This window comes from Saccoglossus kowalevskii, chromosome 5 (genome assembly GCF_978046115.1).
Source record: "Saccoglossus kowalevskii chromosome 5, keSacKowa6.1, whole genome shotgun sequence".
NCBI classification, from domain to species: Eukaryota; Metazoa; Hemichordata; class Enteropneusta; family Harrimaniidae; genus Saccoglossus; species Saccoglossus kowalevskii.
Window position 1 is genome coordinate 35,190,852 of NC_140645.1, and position 26,331 is coordinate 35,217,182.

General features: G+C 34.8%; 2 long non-coding RNA genes across 2 annotated transcripts; both read right to left on the reverse strand.

Moving 5' to 3' along the window:
- Positions 1-19,226: 19,226 nt before the first annotated feature.
- LOC146746098 (uncharacterized) lies at positions 19,227-20,657 on the reverse strand. Its single transcript, XR_014929576.1, has 4 exons — positions 20,630-20,657; positions 20,034-20,057; positions 19,412-19,438; positions 19,227-19,293 (listed from the first exon to the last, which is right to left on the reverse strand). It is a non-coding gene; the product is annotated as an uncharacterized LOC146746098 (long non-coding RNA).
- Positions 20,658-22,351: 1,694 nt separating this feature from the next.
- On the reverse strand, positions 22,352-23,323 carry LOC146746099 (uncharacterized). Its single transcript, XR_014929577.1, has 4 exons — positions 23,275-23,323; positions 23,033-23,053; positions 22,798-22,818; positions 22,352-22,584 (listed from the first exon to the last, which is right to left on the reverse strand). It is a non-coding gene; the product is annotated as an uncharacterized LOC146746099 (long non-coding RNA).
- Between the last annotated feature and the right edge of the window lie 3,008 nt (positions 23,324-26,331).

A 26,331-nucleotide genomic window follows, 5' to 3' on the forward strand; every position in this document is an offset into this window, starting at 1 on the left:
GGGAACGTCCAGTCTACATATCACCATTGAAAAGCTATGTATACTGACAATACAACTGTAATACAAGCTTACACAATCTGAGATTGATCAAAAATCTCAGTGTTGGTCAGCTTGCAGGAGAGGTACACAATATTCAGTGCGATTTATTTGCCTGTACCAAATATAGGAAAACTGTGATGAAATCAAAAGCCAAAAATGTTAATACCAGTGTTTGTACAAGTGAACAGATGGATACAGCAGACATGCAACCATTTACATATTCTCGAAGTCTTCATATAACTTATGAAGAGGCAACATCTAGGATACCTGTTGAGTTGTACAACCACATTGCATGAATATTAGCTGATGCAGGTCCAACATTTGACAAAAAATGGAAGGGTTCTCACTGACAGTAATACAAATGAAAATGTCATAAATGTGTCCCAAGATGTGATGGCTGGTACAACAAATTTACCTATGCCAAAACATGTTGACCTGGCATTACATATCTTAAAACAGACAAGAAGTAAAGATACAATGCTTAAACGATTTGGAAACTGCACTAGTTATGATAATACACAACGCTATATTACCAGTAAGAGTTACCTGAAGAACAGATCAATAAAGATGGAGTTTTTATTCCAGCTAATTTGATAAGTGAATGTTTCATGCAATGCGCTCTCGATAACTTAGACTTCCATGAACACACAAACGATGGCAGCACACTTCATGCAACAGCGCACATTTCCTACCAGTTCTCGGAAACAGAGAGTTATTATTGCCTGTCAATCATGAAAAATAGACAGAGAATCATTTCGCAATCACAACTATTCTCACCAGCTGAGAGTCATCTGCACTTGAAAGCCAGGAGACAAGCTAGGTCACTTTATGATATTCCTTTAATGTTTGATGCTTCAGTTGCACAAGCAATGACAGTTAAGTTTGGCACATGATTCGTATGCTGCCAATAGGAAACACAAGACCTAATACCTCCCACATGGAATTCATATAATGAGCTGCTGAGCATGCACAACTGGCCCAAAACTGCTTAATTGCTTATGGACTAATTTCCCTTAAGAATCCCGCAGATACAGATGTTATTAAAGAGTGATATATGACATAACTATGAGTCTTGTCAGGAAATATCAGCAGAGATACGCACATGTTATTCTGAAACTGGGTGGTTTTCACATCGCTTCACTGAGAACTTCTTGGGTCTATTGGATTTATCATGAGGAAAATGGCTTGGAAGAAATAATCATAACCAGTGGCATCTGTCATAAGGGTATAAATAAGATCATGCCTTGTAAGGACTACTACAAGATGAATAGGATTCATTCACTTGTAAGTTAAGCCATGATAGGTTTGAAGTGGGATGCATTTAAAGACTGGCGATTGCTTGATGAATCTATCAGAGAAATTAAACTGAATTAATTATTTTTCCGCCTCTGACAATAATATGAAAGAAATTGAAAGAGTTGGTGCAAGAAGTGAAAGAAATTCTGCAAAGCATTGATAATTTATGAAAGGAATATGAAGCAAGAATGGGAATAACAGCACAATACTGGCAGATATATAAAGAGATGATGAACATAATTAAATGTTATATTAAGTCGGAAAGATCTAATGACTGACTGCAACACTTGAAAGAGGGGGAAAACACGGTTCCATACATGATCAGTGCTTGTCATAGGAATTATGCAGCATGTTTCCTCATATATATATATCCATAATAGGAGAGCTTTGTTTGACCATGCACCAGAAATTTATCGCCAGTATTTAGATGGTGAGTACATAGGCTTAGTGTTCAAATGCATTTGGACATATTTTGCTCTCGGGTAAACCTACGACAAAAAGGTGAGATATCCTTGTTAAAGAGTATTACTCAGAATGCTGCAACAAGAGACAAATACATCAAAAATGCATCAGAAGAGTTAAAGTCAACAGTACATATGGTTAAAATAACCTAAAGTCATTGTGGAGTATCATTGAAGGTAGCAAACGAAAGAATGGATGCTGTGGCACTAATAAAGAATAACATTGATTCACGATTTATTAAACCTTTCACGACTGACGAGTGGGATCATTTGATTAATATAGCTACTGGACAAAAGGCGACAAGTAATGATTTGCTCACAATTAAACACAGGGGAGTGGAAGCAATGAGAACAGCACGGGAAGAAGGTTTTGAGAAAATTGTAAGGGCAAGAGTAATGAAATTTGCTTTACAGAAAGTTTTTATTGCAATACTTCAGATATACACTCTACTTTCTAAGATAGTGACACAAAGTATGAAACATTTAGTCATGAATGGTCAGAGTACCCACTCTCACTGTTACTAGATTCCAACAAGGGTTCAAGATGCAAAAAAGTAACTATTTAATGCAGTTTCGCAAGAAGACTACTAGTGCATACATTGAACATAATACACTCCCTTTCTTTCATTTATCTACAGCATATGTTATTGGCTTTTATTCCAGAAACTAGAATCGGTCACCTCTGGACAACTCCAGCAACGTTATTTCCAAAAATTGCTTTAACTTATGCAAAGTACAAGCAACTGTATAAACTTTATCGGGGACCGTCACGATATTGACCCATCTAAAGGTTTAAAAGACGAAGTGCATCAAAGACAAGAAGGCATGGCTAGAATTGGTGTAGAGTATGTGTCCGCTGAGTCAATCAAAATAACAGACTGAAAACAATACATGACTAACCAAACAAAAACAAAGCCAGCCTTCTGAACTGTTTGGCTTGTACGTGGATGGAAGAGCACATCACACTTGTACTAGGTTGTACATTTGCAGACAACAGGAAAGATGTGAAGCTGACGAGTGCATCAGTGATCAATCTTGCAGAGCTTCCATGCACTGACCATGAAGAAGCTAACACTCGCATCATTGCACATACAAAATACTGTTCAAATGTCCTTGGCTACTAGCATGCAACAGATACTGATGTAATAGGCTTGTGCATGCATCTGCTGGCTACTGATTGCGGTCTTGTCGAAGTGTGGGTCAATAACATGGATACAATGATGCTCCTTTATGACTTGATCAGGGCACTATGTGAGTATATCAGAAAGAATCAACAGACGTGATGGAGACATTGCTTTCTGTGTATGTCTTGACTGGGTGTTACACAGTTAGCTATCCATTCAGACAAGAGAAGAATTAAGCTGCAAAGGTTGCCCTAACCATGATTGGGGAATTCATAGTTCATACGGAAACAATGGCATACAAGTAGCTGTAGTTGATAATATTGTTAATGGAGCACGTAATTTCTTTGTCTCACTCTATGGTCATAGCCGCTTTCATTCACTTGATAAGCTTCGACAACACATCTTTGCATCCAGTAAGGCAGATCTCTGAACCTTATCTCCTACTGAAGATGCTTTTGAACTGCACTTGTTGCGTGCTTTGTATCAGCCGGTGATCGACCCAAGAGCTCATTTGTGTGATCTGCATCTGCTGCCAGCAATTGAATTCGGCCGTAAGGTTGTGAATGGAAAATTAAATGAAGTCATGATGTCAAGGTCAAAAAGACCAGAACCAGTAACGCCAACATACTGCAAATATATGAAATGCACTGGAGACCCTAGCACATGTGAACGGATTCAAGAATGCAATCCTTATGATGAATAACATATGAATCATGTATATAATTAAAATACAGACATATTTGCATTATGTAGGAAAATAAATAGAAGTAAACTATCGAAAATCATGTTAGTGATACTAGTAATATATCATCAATATAACTAATGTTATGCAAATTTATGCAAATTAGAAATATAACTTCACAAAGTGACATTATGTTATTACATGAATAACAATTAAGAACACGATTAGGCGGTGTGTTGTTTATATAATGAAAAGAATTGAAGTCAATAAAGATAATTCATCCATGAAAAATGTGATTTTTTTTAAGCTGACAAGCAATGGATACATGTAAATATAGGTCCTGTGAATTTGCGCAAGAGAATTGAAATTGCCAACAAGCAATTTCCAAACCTCCACAATATACACAGAAAAGTGGTTTTAAGAAGTGGGTCATCTCGGTTTAGGTTATCATATTTTCAAGGTCTTGGCTTCCTGACTATGATGCGCAGCAAACTGTCTAAGTGCATGCTTTGTGGTATTCTCGTAATAACCTTATTACTATCTTTTCCTTCCAAGGATACATCATGGGAATGCCGAAATCCAAAAAGTTTAAAACAGAATCAGCATACTTTTTTTGTCCAGTCCAGTCAAGCCCCGATGGCAGCCATGTTTGTTTTTATTATTAGAGGACGCTTACCCGCGTAATCATTCCATATTTGGAATTCGCATTTCCTTATATGGGAGGATGAAAATACCTCGTAAAATACCGCAAAATTACGGCATGCAGTAACTTATGGCGTTACGGTGACAGATGTATAATAATATTTAATATCATGTCCATAAACACGTTTCCACCTAGATACTGCCATACTGTGATGATACGCATGTCATAAACTCAATATCATCACATGTCTACCTTGGCGTATCTTCTATCCGTTCGCCGTCCCGGTCAATTGTATATATCGACCTCACAAATATATATCACAAATCTCCTGTAATTTCCCCTACAGGAATAATTACATGCTTCAGTCACACACAAACAAGAGTACATAGCATTGTTTTACTTGAAATAAAACCCATTATTATCAAGTCCCAGTAGCTAAACCGTTCACATATTAGGAACGCAAAATACACAGTCGGTGGCTGTGTTAGCGCACATAACAGTTATAAATTTGAAAGATTTGCCTGATATGATGTTATAATAACTTGTAAATAAATTCATCCAGTCAAATTTTGTTGCGGCATATTTCTGTAATTTATTTGAAATATTAAATAATCTCCGTCCAATAAATCCCTAAAACCCTAACAAGTAAGCCATGAGGTTTGCGACAGCGGTATTTTATGAGTTTATGGGCGCTGATACTATGAACAGTATGCCGAGGTAGTCAAGGAGCAAATTTTGCACATGTCTACTGATGGCGGTGCTGAATATCCATGACACACTTTCCATAAAGTTTTTATTCCAGTTAAGATTAATGTTAGATAGCATAACATTACTACTATTTGTGTTGCCAATGGCGCCTGCAAACACCAAACAATGACTATTTCATAGTTCCTGTCTAGGTCTTCCGTTATTACTGTGCGGTGGAAGACAATACGTATTATTGTTGATTTGCAATCCGGATAACAACACAGCTGGTAAAAGTACAACGGTAATAAAATGAATAATGCAGTTACTATGCTTGATGTGCTTAGTATATATGAGGCAATTACCTTTATGAGCGTATTTTGGTAAATGATCAATGGAATGCGGTTCATATTCCTAACACTTTGGTGGATGATGGGCGATTCATAAATTCTAATTATTATTTTCATTTTTGGTATCATGGCCCACAAAATTTATTATAAAAATTAGTATTATTATACAAACTGCATGCATGTCAACAATGGTCTAAGCGTATATTTTAAACTATCATCACAGTTAGAAATACATTTTAAAATAGTGTGGCCATTCTTTGTACACGAGTGTGGACATATTATTATAAGCTACACCAACACTGTTAAAATTTACAGTTACCAATTGCGGCTTTAGTTTCGGTGAATTTAAAAAACATGATGATTTCAATTAATGATTTCATTTTGATTTTGAATCCAATAGGATTGTTTTAATTTAAGTAGTCGATGTATTCTATATAATTGTTTCTGCATTGTTTTACATAAAAAATATACAATTTTCGCTGAAGTAATAACCAATGAGTTTCAAGTCATTAAATCCTATAACTCTAATATGTTTACAAAGAAATTGTACACCTTCCCAAACGGACGCCCTCGCCTGGGCCGTACAGTGTCATCAATGTCAGTAACTCCACAGACATACAAATCTTGATGCACGTTTGAAAGCATTGATAGTTGTTTTGCATAGCCAAGAATTTTGTAAAAGACAAATATTACCGTCATTACATTGCTTTGTAATATCACATAAAGACGATTTAAAACCACGACAGTTATATAATATAATTGTTCATGTTCAAGTTCATGATCTGGGTTGGTGGAATCAGCATACTACTTGGATAGAAAGACGATAGCTGTTGTGCGTGTCATGTGATGTTCCTAGAACAAAGTTTTAAGAACAAGTTTCTTGCAGTTTATTTTAATTTGAGGAGCTTTTTCAGTGTATCGAATAACATCATCTGTAATCGTACCTGATGTTAGCGTGCTTACAAACATCTATTAAATTATCCTGCTTTTTAATCTGGTCATAAGTGTGACATTGAATATTGTACCATTGAACGGCAGTGAACGAACCGAAATTGAATTCCACTAAACCTATATTAAAGCCTATTTCTTTGCTTACGGAATTAAGAATGGAAACAATAAAGTCTCCAAATTACACTTATCACTCAGAGGGATACCAAAAATGTTTTCACCCATATTCAGACTGACGAGTGTGATACATTTGACCATTCTTTCGAGGCTGGAATTGGATTTGAGAATTGCAAAACAACACCTCAGCTTCAACTTCAGATTGCATTAAGTAAACAAACACACTTATATATGCTATATAACCGAGGGTTATCTTGGATGATATTAATGGATGTTTTAATGAGTTTCGTAGTACCAGATTTAAGATGAATCCGCGAAATGCACGTCAAGTGTCAATGAATGTGGTGAATGGCCAGAGCATTCATGCTGACCCGGCAAGTTTAGTTCATGGACAACGGAGAAAGAATGTCTTGCACTTGTGTGGGCTTCTGGTGAATAATTCAGCATGTACTTAGAAGGATGTCATTTCATAGTCGTTACTGACCAAAAGTCCCAAACACATGTGCGCCAACTCAAAGAATCAAAGAGAAAACTGGTATATTATATTGACAAAAAATTAAACATAGATCAGGAAAACTAACTACCATTCCAGAGCACCATTTAAAGGCTATATCAATTGATAAGATATCAAAGACCATTATATTGCTAGAAACCTAACAATATACCAAGTCATGTAAACAGCTTTATTCAAAGAAAGTCATGAAGGTAGGTCACTGAAAGTTCTCTCAATTAAAGAAGCTTCTTGTGTATTAGAAGCACTGCATGATGACTTTGGTTATTTTGGTTCGGTGAAGACAAGGAAAGTAGTGGCCACAATATTCTTCTGGTTCAACTGGCGAAAAGATGTAAATCTCTCGTGCGATTCCAGTAACACATAAACCATTACAATGTTGGCATGGACTTTGCTGGCCCGCTCCCAGTGACTTCTCAAAGGAGCAAACATACATTTGCAGCATGCTTCACGCTCACACGCCTTTGTCACAAATGGGTTTGCATAATATTACGCGCAAAATGGCCCTCTGTGCACACGTAATGTATTTCACTGCGTTGATGAAGTCATCTAAGTTGGAAACGTCCTCACCAACTGAAGAACCAGAACAAAAGTAATGCGATTTAAAAACAAAACGAAAAAGAGACATTCCATAGGTAAAATTTCCTTTTGTAAAATGATCTGCTATAATTGTAAAACTCCAAAATGTTAACAAAATGTGTGGCCAACACTGTCTAAATATATAAAAACTTAAAACTGTAGTTCAATCACTTCTGAAGAAGTTTTTGCTAATTGCCAAATTAATAAGCATAATACTAAAGAATGAAAAACTACGAATACGTAGACCAAATGCCAAAATAAAGCAATCTTGATATCAAATTCAGGTTGTAGATTTATTTATTGTTATGCATGTTTGTCGAGACTATGTTTAATCATCACAAAATGGTTTGTATGTACTTGTGTGTACATTATACAACTATTGCTGTGTATTTATTTTATTAGTATAGCCCGGTAGGGCCTTTAGTTGCCAAGGTCAGGGTCTGAGAGGAAAAGTCTAGTGTCGAGCTCCGTAAACGTTGTCCACATTACTAACGTCATTACTAACTGGCTGAAAGCCAAGGAATTGTGTTTGTTATCGGGTCAATTTATAAATACGCTGAGTATATTATTTCTAGCAATTTACCAATACAAGTGCCAATAGCATATGATATAATAGACTGTGCAGTAAGCTCTGCATCATATAGTTGTGTATGATCGATTAAGCTATGGCTATTTACCTCACCTTTATTCATCCTTGTTGACATCATGCGTTTGAATGGTTTCTTAAATCAGTTGTTTTTTTTTTGCAAAATTTACGGTAATATTTACGGTAAAAAAATAGTAAATGTGAATTACCCGCTTGGGACGCTGTCTCCTAAGTCGTGCAGTTTAGTGTTGTGTATGCTGGCATGTATGACTTGTTATGTATACCATTTTGCTTATTGACTGGTTTTCCATTGCAGTCAATCGCCACTTGTCATGCTGTATTTGGATTGGAATAAATTAGACTCAAGGCAACATTTGTATGAATTGATTTGTTTCATCCGTTGCAAGGGACGTCGAGAGTCATGTATTTTGGACTAAATGATAGTAATTTTGGAGAACAGGTTATGTGATTTATATATGCATTTTGTAATTTTTAACTACTGAGTGACCTAAAAACAATTTGAATCTCAATACACACATCTGTCATCGTGAAGCCATAAGTTACAGCCTGCTGTAAATACATCAAACATTTCGGTGTAACATTGAAATGGTTTCTGTCTAAAACCATATGTCTACATCAGAAAAATGTCATCAGAGATCATCTCTGTAACAGTTATATTTATAAACAACCCCAGTACATCTGTCAAACACGTTTTGAAAAAGTTGGCACATGTACTAATAAGGCATTCTCATATAGCGGACAAGTTCGGAAGTGTATAACCAGTTAGTAGGAGGGAGTAGAATTATATAATGCTGCAACGATGTGGATAATTGATGGTAAAATTAACATATTAACATAATCTTTTTAGTCTGGTAGAAATCCAAGTATGTAGTAGATTATGTAGTGTTATTAACACCACATTCAACTGAATATATCATTTTTAATATAATCACTAAATTCAGAAATGTTGATGGACAATTCTGCAGAAATTTGCCTTCATTAGAAAAAAAAAATAATTAGCCCAATTTGCAAATAACATGTCACAATAGCGGGCTACTGCTGTTCCGGTCATTTGAAATGTTGTTCATCATTATTTAGTAAGGTTACATACTATTATTCATCCTTACACAAACAATAGTAGACAGAAGAAAGTTAAATCTGATAGACCGGGTTAAAAAATAATTTATGTAAAAATATTCAACTAAATGATTTTTTTTATATCAAATCACACAATTTAAGCTACCATATACAGGTTCAACATTTCTCTCCCAAAACTATGTATCGTGCCTGTGTTAAAAGTTCATACCTATCTTCAACATAAATCTAACTGGGATTGATAATATTTTTATTTTATATTTTATGTTTTAGACGATAGAAGGCGTTTAATATTAGTGCATTGAAAGCAACATGTTTAGTATATTAACGGAGGACGACGTGAACGCAGCACTGATTGATATTTCTCTCTTTAAATGTTTAAGAAAAATAACTTTAACATAAACAGAAAACCAATAGAAAAAAAAACTAAATCTAAAATACTAATCTATTATTTGAAGTGTTGTACTGCTTAATGACTTGAATAAAATAACTTTGTACAAATAAGTGGCCATTTCACAGTAATATTTGTTGTTCCGTTTTCTTATCACATTACAACGATAACTCAAGATACATAAATAAAGAAAAGATTGCAAATGACAAACATATTCTTTTTTGCTAAAGAATCAGTGGTAACAAACGCCTAGCAAATACAATGCAGATATGTAGGTCACATGACACCCATAAATTTAACTAATTACATATTCCAAAATTATTCTGATCCTATAAACATACAAACCATCTACTGGGAATGAAACTTAACTAGAAAAGGATATTAATAAAATATGATTTGAGCCTTTGAGGCATGCGTAAAAAATATTGTAGTTCTGATTTTAGTCAACGTTTCACATTTTACAAAACAAGTACAAGACAAGGTCTACATAACAACAAATTATTCTCTAATTTCAACCATATGTTGACACAGGCCATTCATAGACCAGACCCACGCCCGTTTTACGATTTCACTGCTTAAACTAAGATGCAATTCATACATATTTACAGTTCGCCACACAGTCTTGGCTGGCAACTCTGTCAAGTCTCACCAGAATGTCATGCAGGTACTGGTTGTGACTCCACAAGTTCCTTTGCTGGTATTGGGAAGAAGAAAGCTTGAAATCTTATCTATCATAATCAGAATCAATAGGAAACACTGGCGATGTTTGGTCAGCCTTTAGATATTGTAGAAGACATTGAAAAGATGTGTGTAACCTTTGTATGCTGATGAATCTATGGCTGGTACCACACCAGCAGATGTAATTTATTGGCTGTTCTGCCAAAGACAGATGAGGAATGTAGCATTATTTTACCCACAAGATGGCGCTATCTAATACGATAAACTTCCCACACTTCCTCCCTGTTGAATAAAAGGAGTCCCATGCATTTCAACTTAGGATATTGGAATTACTCAAAAATCCAAAAGAAAAAAATGTATCCGCAGTTCACTGGCTAGCTGTAATTAATACAAAGGCATGTAGTCAGCAGAGAATACTTTTACCCAAATAAAAACTTGAGTTATGTGTATAGTTTGAATAAAAGTAATAAATAATAATGAAATTGTTGAGGTATTCCTTTTGTTTAGAACCAATGTTCAATTTCCAAACAGTCCATAATATAACAGTTCTATTGACTCCCATTTCATAACTGTGATAGTTCAGCACAAAATATCTTTGCAGGGTGATCAGTCCTTAGAATATTTTATGTTTAAGATATGCCAAATCTTAATTTCATTTTGAACGACTATAGCCTTTGTACAATAGAAATGCAATTACAGTTAGTAGTGTTCATAGTGTCAGGTTCAGCTTAAACAGCAAACTTTGTAATTCAGCAGAGTCTCTGATCATAACCCTACAAATGGAAGTGTGCATGGAATGACGGGAAGAAACGGTGTGCATTTTGATAACTGTCATAAAGGTGATTGACAGGTCATACTTGTTTTTAACTCTGGAAGAACAGTGGGTTCTACCAGGTGTGCTTGTAATTTACATAACAAAGGGTGTCTACAATTTTGGAAGAAGAAAACAGCATATCACTACGCCCTCATCTGGCGAACATTTAACTTCTGTCCACAAGCCATATTACTTCAGTATAAACATTATGAAATCAATCTTCTCTTTATGTCTCATAAAATCACAAGTACGTAACATAGTCTTGTTGTCTACCTTTTGAATATCCACTCGAATGACAGACTGGATCAAATTGACTTTACCAAATTCAGTGTGACTTCTCATGAAATACCATGCCTTGTTGGATTGTGGACTTTTACTGTCACTTTGTGTGTAATCCATTTAGAGAGCTTGTCAAGTTGTTTTGCAACTATCAGGTCATCAGTCATCTGGTCAGGGCATTGCTACATTAGGTTTGAACAACACTGGCTGCTTTTCACTGACTGGTCCAGTTCGAAATTGACATCTCACATCAACTGTCCCTACTCGTGGAATTGTTACACCTTTTCTACCTACTCTGACTCCACATAATTCGTCTTTTTCATTTGCTTTGCACTGAATGAGATTAATTACTGACTTCAGGTTATTCTGCTGTACTGTTGAAAATGCATCGGGATTTTATCAAGGCAGTTGATTGATTTCCTCCAGTTAGTTTTTGCAAGTACTTGTTAACTATCTCTTCAATAAGATTGTAGCCAATGACTGGTATGTAAGTCCCACCACCCTTCCCATGACTTACGTCCCTCACAAGAAAAGGTCCCCCCCAAAAATATTAGTAGTATTACTGTCTGTCAGCAGTTGGAACTAACCCCCCCCCCCCCTCATCCAGTGTATGGAATCTGACATCCATCTCATGCTGACAGATCTAATTTTTGTCCCACTTCCAATAGTGGTAAATGCGGGATAAACTGCTGTTTCCATTTGTGTGTCATAACACATACTTCTGCTCCCGCATCCCACAGGGCTTCAACCTTTTCTCCATGCATATAGCACAAAATATAACACCACTCCTCTACCAACTTCATCATTCTAGGTGTAAGATTAGTGGGAAATGTCATTTTAATGTTATCACTGACACTGTGTTTATCACTTGAGGTTGCCACCTGATGTACAATATTACAATTTGCTTTGTGTTGTACCTGGTGCTACTTCAGCCTCAGTCATACTTATGAACAGTACTTCCCAGTATACATACGAAACTGAGTAGAGTTGAGTTCTTCTGACAATTGTGGCATGTTTGGGACTGTTTAGTTACCATGGTAAATCCATGTCCCGCTGAAGTAGCCCAACCTCGTTTTCCGATGGTTCACCATGTCTGCTAGTTCGTTTAGTATGACAGTCCAACTGGAACAGTACTTGCATATATCATTTCATTCTTTACGACACTTAGTACAACCGCTCCTCCTTTGTCCTCTTCTGGATTTATCATTCATTGCTTCAGTCAGTACTCCTATATCTGCTCTGCTCAGCTCAGCACGTACCAATAATGAAATCTCGTTTTTAGGTTACTTATTTTCTTAAATTCAGTGTCCTTAGTCATTTCCTCGGTGGTACCACTGATACTGTTCAATCTTTATTGCTTCGAATGTATGATAATTCATAGCAACGACTTTCGTTTTCACTACACACTATCTCATTGAGTTTTTAATCGTGAAATCTTTGGCATATTGCTTCATTTCCAGTTGGATTACATCACTACTCAGACCAGACCACTTCATTGCGAGACGTGATTTCAACTTTCAGATTCGCGTGAGGCAAATAATACTTTGTGCCTTAAATTCATCATTTGCATCATGAAATACTGAGTTGACCCTCCAGCTGCTTGGGCTTCCTGAAAAAACTCTACTTTACCCTATAAACAACTTCTAGATTTTAATCCTGGATTGGTAGCTCGAACAACTGCTTATATGATATCATCATTGGAGAATCCCCAAATTAATCTACTCTGTATTTGGCGCACCAAACTTGAAAAAAGTTAACCCTTTCCCTAATCTGTCTTAAATTTCTTTATTCTCAGAGCAGCACCTAGTGTTTTTAAATTCATTCGGATGGCCTCACCAGCTGCAGCAGACTCTGACTTAGAGGTTGTCATGGCGATCACATGGTTGTGTATTTGCTTTGGGATCACTCTCATTTTATATATCTGTTATTCGCATCTCCAATTTGGCTAGTTCTTCATCCAGCTGTTCTACTTTCTCATCCATGCTGTCACTTTTTCCAATGTCACTCAACACTTCCATTTCCTGTGCCAAGTCTGACATAAAGTTTTTGGAGCTCAAGAAGTGTGATATCCCACCATCTTCCAAACACAACCACTCAGTATCTGTGTGGTGATTAATGGCTTTCACTAGAGTCAGTATGGATTTTTTTTACGGGGCCTCTCATCTAAACCAACTTCCATTGCAGTTTTGAACAGGTCATCATTATCTAATAGGTATAAAAGCAGTTTTTCTTTCCTTCTATCTTATGCTGATGTAAACTATTCTAGATATTCCATTTAGTGTTAATGGAATATCCGTATAGCCAACACACATTAGGCTAATAGCGTCCCACAGATTGTCTTCACTATACTCACTGTCTGCACTGGATGGTTCTTGTTTAAACTGTTGACTGCGTTCTTCTGTCTACTGGTTCCCGGACGAGCCCCCCCAAATATTACATACAGATTCAGCAACCAGCAAACAGTAGATTTATTCCGCTTTAAATAGCTCATTACCACTTTTCCTCAAGGTTAATTTTTCATACAACATGCAAAACACAATGTGACCTTTCAATCCTCTGTTTTACCCACAAGAGGGCGCTATCTAATGAGATCGTGAGCTTGTGGTTTCAAATATAAAATTAGGGTGCCCACACTGACAATGCTAAGATGGTAAACTGCAACCAGTGCTTATGACAACAGATCCATCACCAAACGAACTTTCAAAACTGGTTTCTTGTCGCTGCAGGAAATCTCTTTATAGTCGTGAAGTTTGTTGATGCAGAGCAAATGGAATGACATGTATTGAATGCTAACGCTGAGTGTCTCAAACTAAATAACACGCAGTAGGGAATGAACGATAATGATTAATACATCCATGTACCATAGTGTCCATCCAATAATGAAAGTTTCTTTTATATACAATTTGATTCGATGGATTAAATAGATATAGGCGTCGCAACTGCGCATGCACGATTTATTGGGTCCGTATAGATAACATATATTCCACAACTCATCACAGCAATAACAAATTAAGCAACCTATAGTCAATGCCAGTGCTGAAGCCTGAAGCCTGGCAAGTCCCACGCCCCGATCCATATACAAACTCCCTTACAATTACATAAACGTGGGTCTGCACTTTCAAAGCTCAAAACTGTCGGTACTTCCATCTCGCTCAGGCTCGCTTGTCGCCATTTTATTTTTGAGGAAAATCGTTATGGGTGAAACTATTGGTTTTTGCTTAGTTGCAATAACTGTATTCATTTAAACAACATTTGTAGTGTCTATTATCACAGATTATAAACTACGTTGATGGCAATAATACGTTATGTTTTATATGGTTATGTATTATGTTATTTTAAATATTGCACACCAGTCAACACACAATCTAGACCCCCTGGAATATTTCATGTATTAAACTTGTGATGCTAGTCTTGGTAGCGATTGCAAAAATGCAGGAAGATGATAATGGGACATAAATTTAATTGTAGTCATGTTTGCTATTCTGTATATGAACGATGGTGAAGTATATCAAGAATAATGTTTGATGCAAGAGTATTCTCCGTTCATCCTATCCTACAATACAATGCATGAAACGTTGCAACATTGCCAATGAGATACTGAAAATTGTAATACTTCTATAAGAATTGTACTTTTTTAGTGATTATGAGGAAGGGGATACAAATTATTATACCAGTGGTGTTAATCCATCGATTTGATTAGTCCAAACACAGAATTTGCATAAGTAATTTTTGGTATATTGGCTAATAACGCACAGTTACGCTAAACAAAGTGGCCCTGGAACATGAATTGACTACAAATTTAATGTGGAAATACATAAAACCGGTAGCATTTGATTTTTAGGGAAATATAGTGGTGGAATTTTAGAAAAGATATTGGAAAAATTACCGAATTAAAAATATCTGAACATTTTTTAACCATGATATTGCTTTTTGTTAATGGCGGGATCCAAGTACGTTGTGAGGGTCAGCTGTTGGGTGATCGTCGTTCGCCACACAAACCTAAAAGAACGCCAGAGCGCTGTGTTTGCTGGTAAAACATGTCTTGTCCTCGGTGTTGTGACTTTGAAATGAATTGCGAACATCCAACAAAAAACACGATCTTTAAGGTTAACTGATGACCAACTAGATGGAATTGAAGGGCGAAAAAATGCCAAAAACAGACACAATTCTACCTGACAAAATTTGTTTTAAATATCATGAGATAACCAAAAATTCGACGACGATATATGGTACTAGTATTGCTATACTCAACTGGAGATAAATAAATTAGGGGAGATGGAAAAGGTTATTTCGAAAGCTGCATATTTGTCCCGAGTGTACACGAACAAATGTCTTACTAGAGCGACGGCATGCACAGTCCTTTATTTGGCCGGAGTTGAGACAAGGCATATCATGTACTAATCTGATTAAAATCTGATGTAGTGTACGAGCTTGGCTATAAACTTATTTTTATTTTATTTTTTATTGCTTTTGTTATTAATGCTTTTTTATTTTATAATTTTACTTTGATTTTGGTTTTCCGATTCGACTCGATTCCTATGTAACGAGATTTCAATGAGACTCACTATCGACGATTTTAGCCAAAGAATCACAGACCTCCTTCTATAGCGCACCTGATGACGTCACCGGGCAGAGTCAGGTCGCAAACACACTCAAATAAAATGGCGGAATATACCGACGTTAGTGACAAAAACGACCGGGAAAAACACGGCTTTTCGGTTTATCATTGTCAAATGCAACGAAAGTCATCTTTTATTTTTATTTTTAAGTTCATGTTGTGGCTCGAATGGTTCTAGTTTAGGTAGATATTTTGTGTAGTTATTCCGGGAATGACGATTTTTTTCCACCGGTTCGACCGAACACCGTTATCTTTCTCCAGTCGCTTGGAGACGGGTGATGTTTTGTTGACGATACGGCCCAAAATCGTCTACGGTATTGAAGCCGTAGCTGTAAATATTTATCAAAATGTGTCACATTTTGCACATTATACAATAACTCTTTATTAAAGTAATTGAGCTGATTTGGACTGGAATAATATATTTCTTATTTGGAATACATCGCAATTGATCAGGAAATATTTTTTGCTCTAATATTCTGCGTCGATGCCGTGGGCCGGTGACCGTTATACAATTTAAAATCATTTTCCATTGTTTACTATATCTGTTTACAGTGTTCTAATCATTGTGATTTACTTATTTGTTGCTCAGTGTTTGATGTAAAATTGAAGCGATGACTGAATAAACGAACCTTGGCTGGCGAAGATGCATCAGAAAGTGTACACATTTGTTGGAAGAGAAAAAAATATTCAATGTAATGACAACAATTGTAAAATACTGTGGAATATCTTTTGTAAATAAAAAATATACTGATAATTTTCTATTGATGGTTTATTCAAGTGGGCAAAATATAATATACAGAAAGATTGCCCGTAGAGTATCGCTACACTGAAAAGGATGAAGCAACCGACAGCCTGTATAAAAGTGGGGGCTGTGATTGGTTGTTACTTACGCGAGATTTAAACGGGTCCTTGTTGGCTTTCGAAAATACCAAAACTTAAAAAACAAGTCATTGAAAATGACACAGTCCCCGTTAAGTTCTCTTTGTGCTTGTCATTTTAAAGCGGAGGGGTTGTCGCAAGCGTGTCCTTGAAACTTGAGTTCCAAGTGGCGTATACAACAGATTGTTTATTTACATGAAAACACGTGTTTCGTGTCATAGTAATATGGCCAAAATAAAAACAGCCGTTATTCAGCCATCTTTGATCTGATTATGAAACACAGAGATATGTATGATGTATGTGCCAAATACGAATGAAAATGGTACATAAATTGTGGAAATATAGTAGTAAGGTCAAAAAGTCAGATGGCTGTCAAACGGCCATCCTTGACCAGATTTTGAAACAAATTGTCATGGACATGCATCCTAACATGTATAAAGTACATGTATGTGCCAAATTTGAATGAAAACTGACAGAGCACATCCAAGATACCCGACCGCATAAAAAACAAAAACAAGATGCCTGCCAGTCGACCATCTTTGATCCAATTGTGAAATATATCGTCATGGACATGTATCCTAACATGTATAATCTATGTACCAAGTTTGAATGACAACTGACAAAGCATGTCCAAAATACAACATTTTCAAAAAACAAGATTGCTGCCAGTCGGCCATTTTGAATCGAATTGCTAAATCACTGCATGTGCATATGTCCCACATAAGGTACTGGGCACATGCAAAGAATGAACGGAATCGGTCCACAGGATTCTGAAATATGACGTTGGATAGACTGACGCACGGACAGACGGACACACGGACGGTCTTCCTCATGAACTCACGGACGGTCGGGGACATGTATCCTAACATGTATGATCTATGTACTAAATTTGAATGAAAACTGACAAAGCATGTCCAAAATACGACATTTTCAAAAAACAAGATGGCTGCCAGTCGGCCATCTTTGATCCAATTGTGAAATAAATCATCATGGACATGTATCCTAACATGTATAATCTATGTACCAAGTTTGAATGAAAACTGACAAAGCATGTCCAAAATACACCATTTTCAAAAAACAAGATGGCTGCCAGTTGGCCATTTTGAATCGAATCGCTAAACCACTGCATGTGCATTTGTCCCACATAAACTACTAGGCACGTGCAAAGAATGAACGGAATCGGTCCAAGGGATTCTGAGATATGACTCCGGACGGACGCACGGACGCAGAGACGCACGGACACACGGACGGACGGAGACCGAATTATAAGTCCCCGTTTTCGGACTTCGTCTGCACACGACCCTGTATTTCAAATGGCGTTGACGTAGTCACTAACAGGTCAGGAAGGTCATCTATTGCTATGCTAATTTGAGTGTTTACGCTGTTCTATTCACTGTGGGTATGTTTCGTTTTCACGGGGAATACAATTATATTTAATTTTAACTGTGTTGCGTGTGTATTTGTTGTTTGCATTCAATTTACAACTACATATTGTTTATAAATATTCAGGTTCAATTGCCATAATCATGATCTTATAGTAAATGCAAGTAAACACCTTGTCAATATACTGGTATAATATAATAGCAATAACCCAATAACCCCCCCCCCCCCCGCGGTTGTACCACGAGATATTGCACAACTCACGAAATATATGCACGAGCCGCAGAAATAAGAAACTGAACTCAACTATAGAGGGCCCCTAATTACGAGAGAGACATACTAAGAATATGATATATATATATATATATATATATATATATATATCTTAACCCTTAACCATTTATTTGTTTCTTTTTTTTTATTTCGTGTTAGGAAACCCTTTATTCCATTTACAGGTGTAACTGATAAAACAAATTGCATTACAAGACAAGAAAAAAAGCGAATAAAAGTCTCAAAGTAAGTGCAAATCTATTAGAAATGATGTACTATATAAAATGTTGGAAAAAATCAAACGCAAAGGATTAATTGTAGATTAAGTATACAGGGAATTATTTATAATGCGTAAACTAATTTTGACTTGTTATTCCTTGTTAAATAGTTTGTAAATATTACCTTACAAAAAAACACCTAAAATTCCTTTTAACAAAACAAGAACAATAATTTTACGTATTGTTTCTGAGAGAGATAGATTGCATGGTACACATGTTCAGTGAATATTCTAGTTTTTCTGAATCTTCAATACATTTTCTGATTTCTAAGCAAGTCAAGGACACTAATGCTACGTTCTCGTTTATACTAATTGAACTATTTAATTGCGTTTATTTGGAAAGTATTGAATTATACGTTCAACCGAACAGTTCTAAACTGACTGAACTGCTTTTTAAGCTGCATTAACAATGAATGCAATGATTTCTGTATATAGAGACAACTCCGGTTTTCTTGTGGATGATGATATTACAACACAGCGGTCACAAACATGATGATATAGTTTTTATATACAAAAGTTCAATATGGCGTCATTCATTCACAGCAATTTCCTTTGTCATTTCAAACTCCTTTACATTGAAATACCATTTAGTCTGCATTAAAAACAAAGTAAATGTTATTCATAAATATATCTTATATTCAAAAAGACGGAAATACAATCACGAGATTCAATTTATTAACCTTAGTAATCAAAATTACGAATAAAAATACCTTCATCGTCAGATTGTTCTGTAAAATCTGAAACAAAGATATAAAATTTTATTGATATCATGTGTAGTATAACGTGCACTACATTTAACTTTGAATCTCATGTTATTACTCAGTATAGAAATGTGATAACGTTCCTTTAGATGAACGTAGATTTTTGTATATACCGAGAACAATTGACAATTTGTAACGCACGATTAAGAGTAATCTCTACAGCCATCCAGTGCTATACATTTCAAAAATGCTTATATAATATACTATAAGGTAATTCTAATCACGTACAAGTTTATAAAACTCTATTCCTGGGTCAACATGCACAAATTACCGTACATTGAATTATAGGGCGGTTGTCGTCGCTCAGTGCGTGTTCGCGTTTCATGTATATAAACTATGCATTTCACACGCGTTGTATACGTGGCTACGAGTCCTAAATCGAACAAGACGCGGCAACGACCACCGCCCTTTAAGGTTACACAGCTTATATTTTATAGTTTTAGCTAGATCAGAACGCTTATAGGGCGTTGCATTGAAGCTTTGTTGTCTCTGCACTCTGCGGTTTCATTATTCAAGACATAATGCTCATGACGTTTATATAAATAATGATGTGAGTTTACGGCATACATACCTTTATGAATAAGCGAAAATTCGTCTGTTGATTGAAATTGAATAAATATAATGTTAACATCGATGCCATTGACTAGTATACACATTATTGTTATGGTATAGACTAGATGCGAGTTAGATAGTTGATTGAACACGTCGTGGTGTTCATGACTTGCGAAACGTGTACCAACAAAATTGAGTCTTACAACCTTTTTATAATTACATAAGACAGGTTTGTTTAAAAATAACAAATTTGATAACTAACAAGGAATAATTAATATTCATATACACAGACAGGAGAAAACATACACAAGTACATTAAGTATGATTTTTGAGATGCTGGTTACCCAATATAGTTTGGGGAAGATAAGGATCGTGTCGTCGTTTGTCTGCAAACACGATATTTCAGATTTTTGGTGATTATTGATTATTTAGCAGGGGTTCTCGAGACAAGATAGGTATTAATACAATAGAGTATGCCAGTGTGGAGAGTGTTCGCGCTCTCAGACTCTTCTAGTTCATAATGATATTAACAAAAACCACCACAGATAAGACTTGATTTTCTTATTGTCTTGCATTAACGTCAATGACATACTAATAATTATCACATGTGCATACCTTCATCATCCGATTGCTCTGCCTGCTCTGAAATTAAAAATAAAAAGGCCAAATAATAATATAGACGTCATTGATTAGTATACATAGGAAAAGTGAATAATCAATGGTACACGGAATCTGAATATTAACTTTTCTATCAAATATAAAGAATTTCAATCGTGTTTTATGTATACGAGAAACGTTTTCGTTTCATTTCTGTTGCATTACAAAATCGAGATAATGTTAGCAACAATGTCAGTATACGTTGTGTAAATATCTAAATTATAGTTGAATAACCAATACAGAGAAATCATCAGAAATGCTATCACAACGTTCATATTAGCATTGGAGATAATTACAGATGGATATAATTATAGACCCATTCATGTTTGTATTCAGAATATCACGCAATGTACAGAAACGTAATGTATTTTTAAACAAGTGTATTGAATGCTTTTGTCAGTTATCTGCAGTGCGTAGTTCTGCAAATATACAATTGTTTATTGGCCTGAAATAAAGCGATATTCGATAAATGTATATAAATCTACTATGCATAGTGCTATTATCAGATATACGTACGCCGTGTACAACATTTAACCTGTAATGCGACGGGCGTATTCTATTGATACATAAAAATAAACATAGACAATGTTAATCCGTTGTTGTTGATTATAATAGTCTATATCATTCGGTACAATTACATGTAGTTCTGAAATAATGTTCTTAGTGAAAACGTAGTATACTTCATTCTTACCCGCACGTATACGTTCCTGTGCTGTTGATTAAAATACAAAGTAATGTCAATATTCACAACAATGCTTTGATTATAATGCATAGTATCTATACTAGATACGAACTAGTTACACTGGTGCTAGATCTTTTTATTATCAGATAACAATCTTACATTGGCTACAATTTTTATTTCCAACAAATGTGTTTTATCGCATGAATACCACAACCCGGCTATTAACATTTTAATAGCCAACAGGAGCGCCGCGATTTAATATAGTTCAGACATTTTTAAAAAGTATTTACAACAATTTGTTAAAGGGTGTATAGGTATAATGTATATATGAGAAACATATCCATGTACAACATTCTTACCTGCAATATAACGAGCGTATTCTAATGATACATAAAAAGAAATAAAGACAATATTAATCAGACGTCGTTGATTATTATATTCTCTATCCTACGTTACTATTATATGTAGTTCTGTGATAATGTTCATAGTGAAAACGTAGTATACTTCATTCTTACCCGCACGTATACGTCCCTGTTCTGTTGATTAAAATACAAAGTAATGTCAATATTCAAAACAATGCATTGGTTATGATGCATAGTATTTATGCTAGATACGAACTAGTTACACTGGTTCTAGATTGTTATTTTCAGATTAAAATTTTACATTGCTATCGACTACATATAGTGTTATTATTCAAGTCATTATGTACACGAAATAATGTCTATAATACAAATGTAGTGTACGTCATTCTTACCTGCCCGTATAAGCTCCTGTTCTGTTGATTAAAATACAAAGTAAAGATGATGTTAACGATTTTATTAATCACTATACATAGTTTATATGGTATGCACTAGATACGAGTTAAACATTTAATTGAACAAAGTCATAATATGAACATTAAGATTTACTATATATAGTGTTATTATTCAAGATGAATTGAGTACGTGATAATGTCAACTTAAATGTAGTGTACGTCATTCTTACCGACCTGTCTCCTCTTTTTTATTACTTAAAATGCAAAGTAAAGATAATGTTAACAACGATAGTGATAATTACTATACATAGTGTTTATAATATACACTTGATACGAGTTGAATATATAAATGGAACAAAATCATAATATAAACATTGCGATCGACTATATATATTATGAGTTATTAGTCAAGTAATGTGTACGAGATAATGTCTATAATATAAATATAGTGTACGTCATTCTTACCTAGTCCTAGTTCTGTTAATTAAATAAACAAAGTAACGATGTTAACAACGATGTCATTTATTACTATTTAGTGTATATGGTATGCACTAGATACGAGTTGAATAGTTCATTGAATAAAGAGTCATAATATAAACATTGGGTTCCACTATATATAGTGTTATTATTGAAGCCATTATGTGTACGTGATAATGTCAATAACATAAATGTAATGTACGTCATTCTTACCTTCCCGTCTACGCTCCCCTTCTGTTGATTAAAATACAAAGTAAAGATGATGTTAACGATGTCATTAATTACTATACATAGTGTATATGGTATGCACTAGATACGAGTTGAATATTTAATTTAACAAACAGTAATAATATAAACATTGGGATCGACTATAAATAGTGTTATTATTCAAGCCATTATGTGTGCGTGAAAATGTCTATAATATAAATGTAGTGTACGTCATTCTTACCTGCCCGTATAGGCTCCTGTGCTGTTGAGAGAAAAAAACAAGTAAAGGTGATGTTAACAACGATGCCATTAATTACTATATACTGTATATGGCATGCACTAGATATGAGTTGAATAGTTAAGTGAACAGACACTCATAATATAATATAAACATTGCAATCGACTATAAATAGTGTTATTATTCAAGCCATTATGTGTACGTGATAATTTCTATAATATAAATGTAGTGTACGTCATTCTTACCTATCCGTATAAGCCCCTGTGCTGTTGAGAGAAAAAACAAGTAAAGGTGATGTTAACAACGATTCCATTAATTACTATATACTGTATATGGCATGCACTAGATATGAGTTGAATAGTTAAGTGATCAGACACTCATAATATAATATAAACATTGCGATCGACTATAAATAGTGTTATTATTGAAGCCATTATGTGTACAATATAAATGTAGTGTACGTAATTCTTACCTTGTAATTCTGTTGATTGAAAAACAAAATAAAGATGTTAACAATGACGTCATTAATTACTATACATAGTGTATATGGTATGCACTAGATACGAGTCGAATAGTTAATTGAGCAAAGAGTCATAATATCAAAATTGCTATCGACTACATATAGTGTTATTATTCAAGCCATTATGTGTACGTGATAATGTCTATAATATAAATGTAGTGTACGTCATTCTTACCTGCCCGTCTAAGCTTCTGTTCTGTTGATTAAAATACAAAGTAAAGATGATGTTAACGTTGTCATTAATTACTATACATAGTGTATATGCTATGCACTAGATACGAGTTGAATAGTTAATTGAACAAACAATCAAAATATAAACATTGGGTTCGACTATATATAGTGTTATTATTCAAGCCATTATGTGTACGTGATAATGTCTATAATATAAATGTAGTGTACGTCATTCTTACCTGCCCGTCTAAGCTTCTGTTCTGTTGATTAAAATACAAAGTAAAGATGATGTTAACGTTGTCATTAATTACTATACATAGTGTATATGCTATGCACTAGATACGAGTTGAATAGTTAATTGAACAAACAGTCAAAATATAATCATTGGGTTCGACTATATATAGTGTTATTATTCAAGCCATTATGTGTACGTGATAATGTCAATAATATAAATGTAGTGTACGCCATTCTTACCTGCCTGTATAAGCTCCTGTGCTGTTGAGAGAAAAACCAAGTAAAGGTGATGTTAACAACGATTCCATTAATTACTATATACTGTATATGGCATGCACTAGATACGAGTTGAATAGTTAATTGAACAGACATTCATAATATAAACATTGCGATCGACTATAAATAGTGCTATTATTGAAGCTATTATGTGCACAATATAAATGTAGTGTACGTAATTCTTACCTTGTAATTCTGTTGATTGAAAAACAAAATAAAGATGTTAACAATGACGTCATTAATTACTATACATAGTGTATATGATATGCACTAGATACGAGTCGAATAGTTAATTCAACAAAGAGTCATAATATGAAAATTGCGATCGACTATATATATAGTGTTATTATTCAAGCCATTATGTGCACGTGATAATGTCAATAACATAAATATAGTGTACGTCATTCTTACCTGCCCGTATAAGCTCCTGTTCTGTTGATTAAAATACAAAGTAAAGATGATGTTAACGATGTCATTAATTACTATACATAGTGTATATGGTATGCACTAGATACGAGTTGAATATTTAATTTAAGAAACAGTAATAATATAAACATTGGGATCGACTATAAATAGTGTTATTATTCAAGCCATTATGTGTGCGTGAAAATGTCTATAAGATAAATATAGTGTACGTCATTCTTACCTGCCCGTTTAAGCTTCTGTTCTGTTGATTAAAATACAAAGTAAAGATGATGTTAATTTCATTAATTACAAAATATACTATACATAGTATATATGGTATGCACTAGATACGTGTATGTAATGTAGTAGTTAGACATATTGTAGATAATATCAGTGTAGCAGTGTAAGCACTGTAGTAGTTAGACATATTGTAGATACTATAAGTATAACCGTGTAAGCAACTGTAGTAGTTAGACATATTGTAGATAATATCAGTATAGTCGTGTAAGCAACTGTAGTAGTTAGACATATTGTAGATAATATTGTTATAGTCGTGTAAGCACTGCAGTAGTTAGACATATTGTAGATAATATCAGTATAGCCGTGTAAGCACTGTAGTAGTTAGACATATTGTAGATAATATCAGTACAGTCGTGTAAGCACTGTAGTAGTTAGACATATTGTAGATAATATCGGTATAGCCGTGTAAGCTCTGTAGTAGTTAGACATATTGTAGATAATATTGGTATAGTCGAGTAAGCACTGTAGTAGTTAGGCATATTGTAGATAATATCAGTATAGTCGTGTAAGCACTGTAGTAGTTAGACATATTGTAGATAATATCGGTATAGCCGTGTAAGCACTGTAGTAGTTAGACACATTGTAGATAATATCGGTATAGCCGTGTAAGCAATGTAGTAGTTAGACATATTGTAGATAATATCAGTACAGTCGTGTAAGCACTGTACTAGTTAGACATATTGTAGATAATATCGGTATAGCCGTGTAAGCTCTGTAGTAGTTAGACATATTGTAGATAATATCAGTATAGCCGTGTATGCAATGTTGTAGTTAGACATATTGTAGATACTATCAGCATACCCGTGTAAGCAATGTAGTAGTTAGACATATTGTAGATAATATCAGTATAGCCTTGTAAGCAATATAGTAGTTAGACATATTGTAGATAATATCAGTATAGCCGTGTAAGCACTGTAGTAGTTAGACATATTGTAGATAATATCAGTACAGTCGTGTAAGCACTGTAGTAGTTAGACATATTGTAGATAATATCGGTATAGCCGTGTAAGCTCTGTAGTAGTTAGACATATTGTAGATAATATTGGTATAGTCGAGTAAGCACTGTACTAGTTAGACATATTGTAGATAATATCAGTATAGTCGTGTAAGCACTGTAGTAGTTAGACATATTGTAGATAATATCGGTATAGCCGTGTAAGCACTGTAGTAGTTAGACACATTGTAGATAATATCGGTATAGCCGTGTAAGCAATGTAGTAGTTAGACATATTGTAGATAATATCAGTACAGTCGTGTAAGCACTGTAGTAGTTAGACATATTGTAGATAATATCGGTATAGCCGTGTAAGCTCTGTAGTAGTTAGACATATTGTAGATACTATAGGTATAACCGCGTAAGTAATGTAGTAGTTAGACATATTGTAGATAATATCAG